The 12,291-nt window shown below is 38.9% G+C and overlaps 1 protein-coding gene across 2 annotated transcripts in view; it reads right to left on the bottom strand.

Moving 5' to 3' along the window:
• Positions 1-4,306: 4,306 nt before the first annotated feature.
• cdk14 (cyclin dependent kinase 14) overlaps positions 4,307-12,291 on the bottom strand; it is a 152,873-nt gene continuing 144,888 nt past the window's right edge. For both annotated transcript variants that reach the window (XM_015052357.1, XM_015052355.1), the window contains exon 14: positions 4,307-10,761. The gene's annotated coding sequence lies outside the window, so the exon portion shown is untranslated. The remainder of the gene's footprint in view (positions 10,762-12,291) is intronic.

Genomic DNA, 12,291 nt, shown 5'->3' with positions numbered 1-12,291 from the left:
GTCTGTTGCTATATTCTCATCTCAGTCTGTTCTCCTTCTGGGATTTCTCTCATTGAGCTCAATTTCTCCCAACAGGAAGCAGAGTTGTGAACCATGACATTGATTTTCTGCACTGTTTTAGAATGAAGCCATTCAGTCTGTGTTGACTATTCTTCCAAATACTAAACAATTAGTCAGAGAAAGGAATGTTTAAGGCATTTTGTTAAGATTTCATGGCCCTGTAATCCCTATGAGGTTGTTTATGGCACATGCAGTTTTTGGTCAGCTTCATTGAGCCGATGCATTACATAAGCCACTGTTACATATTAGCAATACATAAAACATATACAACTTGAACAAGATGAGCATGAATAAATAAAGGAAACATTTGGAGAAATAAATGAAAGTTCCTCAAGTTAGTCAAAGTTAATGTACAAGAACAAGTGTGTAACAGAAAGATCATATGGAAAAATGCTAGAAGATACTTTCTATCAGTGAGTTCCAAAATAAGACAACATAATGTTCTGTAGAAACAGGACTGTTACAGTAAATCAGTTCAAATGTTCCTAAAGTCAATGTTAAAGCTATTAGTTTGATGCAGCCAATAGTATCAGTCAACACATAAATTATTTTAATTACTAAATTAATTTGATGATATTTTAATTATTACATTCCCCACCCCCAACCCTATAAGACATGTGCACAAAACTACACTCGCTGAGTCTCTGTAAACAAAAGCCATTCCCTTCACATCTACTTCCTGTTTACTTCTGTCTTACTTTCTCCAGCTTTACAGCTTCCTCTCTGTCTTCCTCTCTCTTTTTGTGTCTGTCTTTTTTTACCATCTATCATTTTGTATATTAAATCCATCCATCCATATTTTATCTGACTGAATCCAGGATCTCATTCCTTCAGTCGTGATCTGTGTCTCATGACTACAGCTAAAGGTTGGAATGTAGACAGACTGGTACAGTGAGCTTCACTTTTTGGTTTCTTTACCACAACATTACTGGAGTGCAGGCTCCAATTGCTATCAGTCTCTCCTGCCATCACTTGGGAACCAGGCAAGGCCAGTTTATTCATACAGCAACATTCACACCCCAGGCAATCCAAAGTGTGTTACGGAAATTAAAAATTAAGCATAAAAACATTACATTAAAGATGAAAATGTTTACAGTTCGTTAATCGGACGTTTTCCATCCTGATTTAAAGGAAGCAACGATTTCTGCTCCTCTCAGGTTTTCCGCAGCTGAGGAGAATAGAAACTTCACCCGGTGTGGCTCTGGTCCAGGAACCAAGAAAGAAAGAGTTCTACAGAGACCAAGTTCTCATATTCTTCTGGTAACTCAGAAATGTGTTCTGGATTAAAAACCAGTAGTGCTTTACTGGCCAATACAAAGCCTGTCCTTCTACACACTGAGAGCCAGAGCAGATATTTAAAAACTTTTGTAATCTGATCCATTTTCCTGGTGTTGGTCAGAACTCTAGCAGCAGCACTTTGTATGCCAGATTAATTCTATACACACCAGTAAAAGGCAGCACTGTTTCTTATTTTAAGTCAAGCAATGGATCAGAAATACTTTCATGCCCCTCTAGTCACTCAGGTGATCACATGAACATGTTGAGCTGGTCATCTCAGATCTTAACTCTACTGAACATTTTTTTTTCTAGTAATTTTATGACTTCCTTCTGGTAATATATTTTTTATCCAGCTAATATTATGACTTTATTCTCATCATCAAACATTTTGTTCTCTTAGTCTTACCTCTGCCGTTGTTTTCATCTCACTGTTACAAACATCTCCAGCTCCATCAGCTGCCTACTGTGTTTTCACCAGTGTATACTAGGCTCCTTCTTCTACTGGGTTTAACTGGCAGCCTGTTGGTTATTTTGAACTCTGCTGCCACGTAGTGATCTACAGCCTTGTTTAGTAGTCAAATATGAAAAGACAATAGTGGCTCGGTTGGTAGAGCTGTTGCCTTGCAGCAAGAAGGTTCTGGGTTTGATTCCCAGCCCCGGTCTTTCTGCATGGAATTTCCATGCTCTCCCTGTGCATGTGTGGGTTTTCTCTGGGTACTCTGGTTTCCTCCCACAGTCCAAAAACATCTCCAAATTGTCCCTAGGTGGTGTGTCCTGCCTGTCTCTGTGTTGCCCTGTGACAGACTGGCAACCTGTCCAGGGTGTACCCTGCCTCTTGCCCATAACATTAGCTGGAGATGGGCACCAGCAACCTTTCCAACCCCATTAGGGATAAGGGAGTAAAGAAAATGGATGGATGGAAAAGACAATAAACTCTCCCTTCATCTCAAGCCTCATCAAACAGAGTTTGCTAAAGTCCCATTCCTCCTGACTGAAGACCAGTCTGCTTCTCAGCTGATGTCTTAGATGTTGTTTCAATATTTTCACATGATGTTCTTTCCTCTATTTTATGATGATGAGTAAGTCTGCAAACTGTAAGTTTGCTTTTATTTTGCAGTAAGCCTTCCTCCTGCCTAAATAACCTTTCAGTCCATGTCTACCTTTCAGTCCATGTCGGTACATTTCACATTTGGATGATGACACTGTCGTCTTCACATCATCTTGATTTTTGTTCTGCACATTTTGGACCAAAAGACATTAATCTTTTGGTCTCCTTCGTGATTATATGGTTTTTGGACAACCCCATCATGTCCATCCTGCTTGAACAGAAGAATACAACAACTTGAAGCATCTGCAAACTGTTACCAGGATCAACCAGACTAGAGCCGCTCCATGATTCTCATCCTGATATCTTGGCTTAATTTCTTTTGAAACACACACCTGAAACACACCAGAAAGCAGTGTGTTTCAGGTGTGGCCTTAAAAATGTTCTTGCTAAGTTTTCTGGCATTAAGCAAAGAAGAATAATTTGGTAATTCTAACTGACCTAAAAAAAAAGAAGCTTGATCTGATTTAACTTCAGATGGCGAGAGAACAACGTGTCCGTGTCTTTGTATTTTGTGTATGTAAATATTTGGTTTCAACTCTACATACAAACCAGTGTGCACATTTAGAATGAGTTTAGTCACAACTTAGTAACAAGCTCTATCAGAAATTACATTGTGATTTAAAACAAATATTATTGTGTTATTTTCAGAACAGTTTACACGAGAGATGTTGAAGGAGGGAGAAGTGTAATAGGTAGCTCATAAACTTAACAGCGCGTTCCAATAGGCAGCAGTTGCCCTGGTACCCTTTGAAATTTTCCAGTTGGGAATTTTCCACTGAAGCAAGGAAGGCGTGCAGGACGGCTGCACTGCTCACAGCTCAACCCAGTGTGAGAGCTCCTGTCTGTCACTTTAAGATCATGATGCCATTTCATGTAATGAGCCTTTGCACCAGGATACTCACAACCAAAGAAAAATCAGACAAAAGATGGAGAATGCATGAGTCTATTCATGCACAGAGAAGAGAAGAACCACACCTTCATCTGTCTGCCAGAGACAGAGGAGAGCTGCATACTAACAGATTAATGCTAGTTTTTACTTGGACTCCACATGTAGAGGAGATGCAGCCTAACCGGTGTCATTAACACCAGCTGGGCTCTGTCAGAAGGATCAAAGCTACATGAGACGGCCTACATGTAAGGAGTCATGTGCAGATGTCAGAGAAATATTTGTACCTTTACTAATGTCTATAATGTACCCGTTATCAAATGTTTTACTCTCTTTGTTTTTCTTTCCTATAAAAAGTACTCCTGGTCCTGTTTTTTGTTGTTTTTCTGTTTCCTTTTGTTGTTCTGAACCAACAGTAACACAAGGCAGTTCATTATGAGCCTGGTTCTGATGGAGGTTTCTTTATCTAAACAAAGGTTGTTCCATTCCACTGTCGTCCCATGCTTACTCAGACTGAGGGATTATTGAAGTGAACAACGCGACGCCGTCAGCTGGACTTCCTTAGACATCTGGCTTATGTCGTGCATGTGGAAAAGTCTCCATCAAGACTTCTTTTAATGTCCAAATGATACTGAAAAGGGAAGTGTGGGAAGTTGTCTTATTAAAAATGTAGAAGAGACATCTATGTCACATTACAACGTGCAAAAGATGTTAGCATGAAGGTGTCTGTTGGTGTCTGAAAGGAATGGTCACTGAAGATAAACAGAAAAGACAGATTTTCTAGCCCCTTTTTCCTCTGGTATTCACACATTTAGCTCCCACCACAGATTATTTTCCAATTTTGGAATTCCAAAAGGCCAATATTACTTCCAGTCAACAAAATACATGTTGGTCAAGTTCAGATGACTTTAAAAATGTCCCATCTAATCTCTTTGTACAGAAACTTTAAATCTTTTCAAAAATAAATGTCTGAATTCATAAGACCCTTGAAGAATTTTATTTCAGGTAAACAACATTAAACATTTACAGAAGGACATTACATCTTCCATAATAACATTACATAGAGGTTGTAACAAATAATGCAACAGCTATCCTAAAGTATACAATATTATTTCACCCCATAAAGTGATTGGCGACTCCAAACCACTTGTGAAAGGATGTTTTTGTTCGGTTTTTCAGTGCAGCGTAGAAAAGAAAAGCAAACTGCAAGAGAAGCTTCACATTAAAATCTTGCAAACACAGATTTATTGATGAGCACAGCCAGGATGCATGTCAGAGCCAACCTACAAGTTTATTATAGTCAAGCCACTTATGTCCACGTGATAAATGCCAAAAATAGAGGCCTTTCATATATATATATTTATAGAAATATGCGTTATCATACATGACTTTTCATTAGCGCTAAGGGGACTCTTCCAACCCTGTTTACCACCATAAACTAAGCTTCCACCTTTGACGTTTCCGGTGATATTTCATTTTGCAGTCACAGTGTTAAATATGCAATACCACCCCTTTCACTGGACCTTCTACAAAATGTATGAAGAACATTCCTGTTTGAACAGAGTTTCAACTCTGCCCACGTGGGACTTGAAAAGTTTTACAGCAAACTGCAGGCTGCAGAAGCTCCGGGAAACAGTTGGGGGGTGTTACGAAGCAACGCGCAGCACATGGAGAGCGTGCTCACACAGGGAGCAACATAGCAAAAATAATTATTCTTGGCTAATACTGCCTGCAATCCCTAAAGCCACTCGAGGCTGGGCAATCTTAGCGCAGCTCGATGGTATTAACCCTCTTCTGTCACGCTGCTTTAGTGGCATTACCCACCGCCTCTCCTCCCCTTTTTCCTGCTGCACAATCACAGCCTGCGGGTGACACTGAAAAGCTGAAAGATAACTTCAAGTAGAGCAGTTCTACCAGCTCCCCTCTGTCCATGTAAGGGTTCACATCCAGGGATGAGATTTACATTTGTGAGGAAGCCGGCCGGCATGCTCTGCATCCAGCCGAGCGAGAGGGCATGAATATTTATGCGTTTATTGTTTAGGGAAAGCCAGAGAGTAAAGTGACCATACAGGCAATTTTTATTTAAAGTGCATTTTTTAAAATGCTGCTGGGTAAGTTAAGCCCATCATCCTTTTTTTTTTCTTTTTATCTTTTTTAAACCTCAGAGGTTCGACTCTGTGGTTGGAAAAGCTGGATTGGAACGGAGTCACAATAAAATGTGTAAGTGCCTCATAAAGCCATCATTTCCCTGTTATTGGTTGGATATTCTGACCTATACGGTGTACTTGGATGTCATTTACAGGAGAAACAGCAGTCGCTGTAATCAACCTTACAAGCAACAGCCTCAGTCCCACCATTTATTCCCAACAGCTCCAGTTCAGCGCTTCAAATGTCAAACTAAAAGAAAGAAAACAGGTAAAGTTATTAAGTGGAAAATGGCTTGTTTGGGCTTTTATTTCTGGTGTGAAAAGGTGAAAAGGTTGTGGTTTCCCCATTTATTCTCTGTTTAGCAGCCTGTTACTGGATCGATATTGAGTGGGTCTGAAAATTCCTCAATATGCAACATTTTTTCACATCTGTGATACATTTGACTTAACTTCTATTTTTAAAAATCCTCTAGTTGAAGTCAGAAACAAACAAACAAACATGTTGTTACTTTAAATGTATCACTACAGGTTTGGACAAACTTTTCTAAATGATTATTTTTTGGTTGTTGCTATTATGAATTCATGGACTGTATTATTGCCATACAAGGGTACATAAGCTAGTAGGGATGGGCCATATAGGTATATTTATAAGGTATTTATTTTGAATGCTACGTACCAATTATCAAACAGACTATACTTCATTATACTGACATTACCACCAACTTACTGTTTCTACTAAGGTAGAGCCAGAACGGAGGGTATGTCAGTCATTTTAGTCTGAGATCTTGACCTGATCACAGCAGATAGACCAATAAATAAGGCTCTTATGCATCATTATAGATTCTTGGTTAGTTTATCCATCTCATGCTGCACCCTCCCATCACCCAGGAAGGAAGGAGACTGTAACATTTGGTTTAATACCAAAGCATGTCATTAGCTAGCTTTGGGATATCATACTTAAAAATACAACAGTGGTTTGGATGGAGAGAACTTTTTACTGCAACAGTTGCATTAAGTAACCTTTTAAAAAAAAAACAAATGTTTTAGTGTGTTGAAAGTGGCGTTGAAAGTAAATTACACTGTAGCTGGAGCTGCAGACTTTGCAGAGCAGTTTCTACTGTTAGGTAATACAGCTGTATTACCTGGAATTGTGTGTATGTGTGTGTACTTGTTTAGCTATCATATTTAGGACCATTTCTGGCATATTTACTAACCTTTTGAATATTAATGGGCCTCATGGGGACCAAAGCCCAGTCCTAATATGGAGGACCCGTTGTTTAGGGTTAGGGGTTAGAGGTGTGATGTGAATTAGGTTTTGGTTTGGGAAAATGTCTGGGTTAGGCTTATATGCAGTTACTTAAATGAATGGAAGTCAATACAAAGTCCTAATATGGGTTGAAATACAAACTTGAGCGAGTGCATGTTATTGTGTGTGTGTGTGAGTGTGTGTGTTTGTGTTAGAGAGGAATAGGAATAACATCTACAGTATCCATTTGTCCGTGGCTTTAGATTTGCAGCCTCATGATCTCGGCTGTTCAACAGTGCAGGGCCGTTATTATTGTCTCACTTGTTCTGAAACGGACTAATAAGAAGGAAGCCATTAGTTTGATAGTACTTCACAATTATCACCAAACAACTACTCTGTAATATTCAAATATCTTTACACAAAAAGAAAAAAGAAAGAAATCTTAGCAATAGAAAAACTCATTTTAAACATATTTGCAAATGATGTTACTTTATATAGCTGAGCTTTGTTCAGTAGAAAGTTCCAAAACATCCAGGAAAATATGCAAAGTTTGGGGGGGAAGACATCTCATCTCAACAGCCTCAGGAGAGAGTATGTTGGTGGTCTAGGGACGAGTCAAAGTTATGCACAACCTTCGCAGCACAGGCTCCACATAGACCCATCCTTCACACATTTACTTTGTCAAAGAAAACTCTGGTGTAGTCACAAGTCTTGACTCAGGAATAAACTGATATAGGAATCAATATGGATCGATCAAATTTTTTGGCATGTCAGAAAACTTGGAAGATGGATTTTTCAGAACTGGATCAAAACATACAGTGAAGCTTTTCAGCCTATTGCCTTGCTGCTTTGTCTTTATGTACATTAGCTCGTATTCTCAGATGGAAGCACTGACACTTATATTGCCCATGTTTGTTAAGCTCAAACCTATGTTTCCACCAGAGCCGTTGTGGTCCATTGGAGTATTGCATCTAACAGCACTTTACGCTGTCCCTTCATCATCAATAGGTTCAACACAGATTGATCAGGAGAAGCTTTCAGGTTGCAACATCAAGATCTGGTTCCATCATGGAGGTCCACTGACGCTGCCCAACCCAATGATAGCGTCCCATTTAGAAATATTAGACTGCAGGAGCCTCATGTTCAAAGGGTGCAGATGATTGTCTATAAATTAAATAGAGAAGCATCAATATTTGACCATGACAGTGGAAACATCATGGCTGCTGTGGGAGTTTCTATAGATGATAGGCTGTTGGTGAGAAAGCGTGCTGTAGGAAGTACCTTGAACTCCACTGTTATTATTATTATTATTATTATTATTATTGTTATTATTATTTATTATTATTATTATTTATTATTATTATTATTATTTTTAAAGGCTATGGTAAACAGCACAGTGTGAATATAATATTGGGACATTTCAGTTTCTTACTTTAATATTATGCTCATTAAGCCTCTGCGCACCAAACATTTTGTATTTGTTGCATCATCAGCGATTTGACTGAGTGATTACTTTATTTGTTTAAAGGTTAAATGAAACATCAGAACATCCTACAAACTCACAAAAACTGTACATAGATACAGATACATCTGTATCTATGTACAGATATATCTGTATCTATGTACAGATGTAAAAACTACTATAAACTGTTTAAAAAACACCATCAGGTCACATTAGATTAAACTAAATCATCTTTTACTTCCATAGGCTGCCTTCTTGATATTGTCAAAAAGCAATAACTTTTAAATTGTTAGGATTAAAAGCTGAAAACATGAAAATTTAAATGCATGTCAAAAGGGCAACTTGTTTTTCGTCTAAGAGTAGTTCAATCCAGTTTTACTTAAATCTTGTAGAAGGATTTTGGAGTTGCTTGTAGTTCTGAATTCCAGGAGAGGACAAGCCAAACATCCAACAACCTGCCTGCTATCTGCTCAGAGAGTGAGCCGCTGATTGTCTTTTCCAGTCAACAGAGACGAGGCTGAGGGAACCACAGCCGAAATCACAGCTGGTTCCAAGAAACTTAACATTTAACCCAAAATGGAGGTACCCTGTTCTTTCTCATGATAAGGCTGTTTTCTGGCTCCCCATCATCAGGCTGCCCCCGTTGGAGCCTTGACATGGATTCTTCTGAGCTTCCTTCAGACTGCCAATACATACTTAGAAATCTAAATTATGCCATGAGTTTAGCCTATCAGAGAGACAGAGTGAGGACAGAATGATGATTTTTAAAATACATCATGTTTAAGCTTTAGCAGAGACATTTATCCAAACTAATCCTTGTCTTGTTATTTCATGTCCCTACATCTCCGAGTGCCTCTTGTGTTTACGGCTATTGTGTCAGCTTCAACCTTTCCTTCCTTCATTTACAATAACAATGTGTGATACCGTTACTGTAACAGGTATTCAATTTTAACAGGTTTTGCAAATCAACCTTTTAATCATTACTATCAATACTTGTCCAATCTGTGCTTTTTTGTGCATCTATCTTATTAAGGAGAATCTCCAAATACCCGTTTTTCAATAAAGAAATAGTTTCTGATAATTCCACCTGCAGGGTAAATGGTTAGCAACAGTGGACTCCCAGCTATTTGCACTTGTGTATTCACTAAATTCTGGATTTTTCTTTGGAAGTATTCACATATTTTTCCATAGAGACTATCTAATAATAATAATAATAATAATAACAATAATAAAAAAAAAAAACAGATTAGGAAGTTAAAATAACTTGGTTCAATGCTACCTGACACACTATTGGCTAGCATTTGTGAACCAGCCAATCCAGGAGTGCCATTTATTTTCCCAATTATGCCAAAGAGTAAAGATAAGTAAGATTATTGTTGACAGCTTCTGCGTTAGAACTAAGATGGTTTCCACTGTGTATAAATGCACGTTAAGATATATTTGGTGTTTGAATGATAAAAATAGGCAGATATAAGGCTTTTCAGAAAGACTCTCAATTATTTACAGATTTCATCTATTTGTGAGCAGGTGTGGTCCCTAACCCCTGTAAATACTGGGGTCCTCTGGTTTTGGTTCAGCAGGAAATCCGTGCAACTCTTTGTACATGAGACCACATGTTTTTTATGTTCTTTTATTTGGAAGAGTTGGGCAGCTTTATCAGCTTCCTTAAAGAAACTAGCCAGGTCTTTTTCAATTTTATATTGACATGCATAATGTAGAGCAAAAAAAAAAAACATAAAATAAAATAAAATAAAACAGCAAAGCTAAATGTTTTAGGATAATTCCCTTTTTTTATAGCTGCTACTGTCTCCTTAACTCCCGGCAACCTTTGAAAAAGAGTTTTTCTTTCAGAAATATTAACCACAAAGACAAAAGTGATTCATAACATCACCAGGAAACGGGTACATTTTACAGCGACTGGTCTCGATCTGAAATATGAAGAATGAAGGACCTCCAACATGGCTGCCAAGGAATGAGTTGCGTCACTTTAAAGCTCTCATCATCATCGTCATCATGTTTATTGTTTTTTTTCCCTCTAAAAGTCCACAAATCAGAGCTGAACTGGACAGAAATGAATCAGAATCCTAAGGACTTCCTGTGGTCTTCAGCGTGATTGGACTGAGCCTCCTGAATGTGTGTGTCTACAGGGAGAGCTTCCCTGGTGAGAGCCGTTCAGTGGTAACAAGCAATAATAATAAAACTGTCCTTTATATAGTTTCTAGATGATTACATCATACATACAAATATACATTCTTAAATAGGAGGCTAGTTACAAACACAAAACACAATATGTAGCGATAGTAAAGTTCTTTTGCTTCTACTGTGACAATTATATATGAGTTATTGGAACCTTATAAAAAGTAAACAAAACTTGCAAATAATAGTTTGAAATCTTAGGTACCATTCAAAATGCACACCTTTTCACTCACCTTCTGATGCATGCATACATCACACATACACACACGCACATACGCACACTCGCATACATTTTGTGAAGGTAATAAATAGAGAGCTGGGGGTCTTCTCGATGTCACCATCTTCATCTTCACCTTTTCTTTTTTTCACAGCAGCCACCTAGAAACAGACAAAGATATGATACAGTGTGTGAGTAACACACTCCAAACCACTGACAGTGTGGAGAAAACACACACCACACATGCTATAATTTGTTCTCATGCTACTAGGGGTTTCACATGAGCTAACTGTGAACTTCTGTATCTGATGCAGAAGTTCAATTGGCCAGCTGACAGATAATCTGTGTAAAGTTTGATCTCCTCCACCTCCTCCCTCTGCTGTTGCAGTCTGAAGAAATGCTCCACTCCTGACCAAAAACAACCAATCAGAGACAGGAGGAGAGTCTTAGTGTTGTCAATCAATGCTGCTCAATATCCTAATGACAGAGAGACAACTTATTGTTCAAGGAAAACCATTGATCCGCTGACATAGGTACCCATCCTAACTAGCCTTAGCATTGGTGGCAGGCTATGTTGTGGTGAATCAGCAGAGAGCAAGAAGAGGGGATAAGCATGAGAGTGATTGGCGGTGATAAGACCCTCCTCCTGGCTCTGATAGGTTGTTTTGGACTCTGTGGGGTATTTCTGCAGTTAGTACTGGGAGAAAGCAAAGAACCTCAGTTTCTTTCCCAGACTATGTGTCTGGGGAAAAAGAAATGCCTCTGTCTGGGAACAACAATTAAATCATGGAAATGGTCAAACAAATGTTTTGTATGGTGTCGGGACATAACAGCCTCCTGATCATCAACAGCTAATGCTATTTATAAACTTGATAACATTTGACTGATTTAGCCATTAGTGAAAAAATGCTCTTGTTTAACTTTACTAACACAGTTTACATATCGCCCTGCATAACTGGACACTGCCAAAAGATATATTCATCAGTTGCAAAAACATGTTAATTTCTAAAATAATTCATTTGCTGTTTGTTTTTACTGGAAGAAAAGAAAATAACACAGCAGCAAACCCAGAGCAGAGTTGTGATGTGGCAAAAAGGAGCAGGAAGTGGTCCAAGAGAGATCAGAGGATGAAGAGGAGAAGCAGGGAGTGTAAGCAGGAGAAGGAGTTAAGGATGTCAAGCTGGTGAGAGTGAGGGATTGGGGGGTGGAGAGGATGAAGAGGATGAGCCAGAGAGGAACAAGAGAAGGAGTGATCAGAGGAAAAGGAGGATGAGTAAGAGGTTGACGTAAAGGAGGGATCTGCAGATTAATAAATAATACCTTGCCTCTATCTGGTCTGTTTCCTTATCCCCTCCCTTCTCCCCGTCACCCCCTCAAACTGTCTGACGATTGGATTCTGCCAATCTTTGGTAGTCAGCTCTCAGCGAAGCAGTCCATTCCACATCAGGAAGCCCAAACATCTGGATGAGTGCTCCTGTAGTTTACCCACTCCAAACATGAGCGTGTTTTATATTGGTGCATGTGACCATGAGAGAATGTGCTGCTGGTGTCCAGAGAACGTAGAGAGCAAACAAGAGGCAGAAGATTTTTCATTTGGAACAGGAAGAATCTGAGAATCCTCGAGTCTGTTAACGAGAATCTAGTTCAGTCCAACAGCTGACCAGTTTAGAAACTAGAACAAAACCATTCAT

Source organism: Poecilia latipinna, unplaced genomic scaffold (genome assembly GCF_001443285.1).
Source record: "Poecilia latipinna isolate Pla-1442-1.1 unplaced genomic scaffold, P_latipinna-1.0 Scaffold1105, whole genome shotgun sequence".
In the NCBI taxonomy this organism is placed as follows: domain Eukaryota; kingdom Metazoa; phylum Chordata; class Actinopteri; order Cyprinodontiformes; family Poeciliidae; genus Poecilia; species Poecilia latipinna.
The sequence above is the reverse complement of the archived record's forward strand: the minus strand, read 5'-3'. Positions and strand labels throughout refer to the sequence as shown.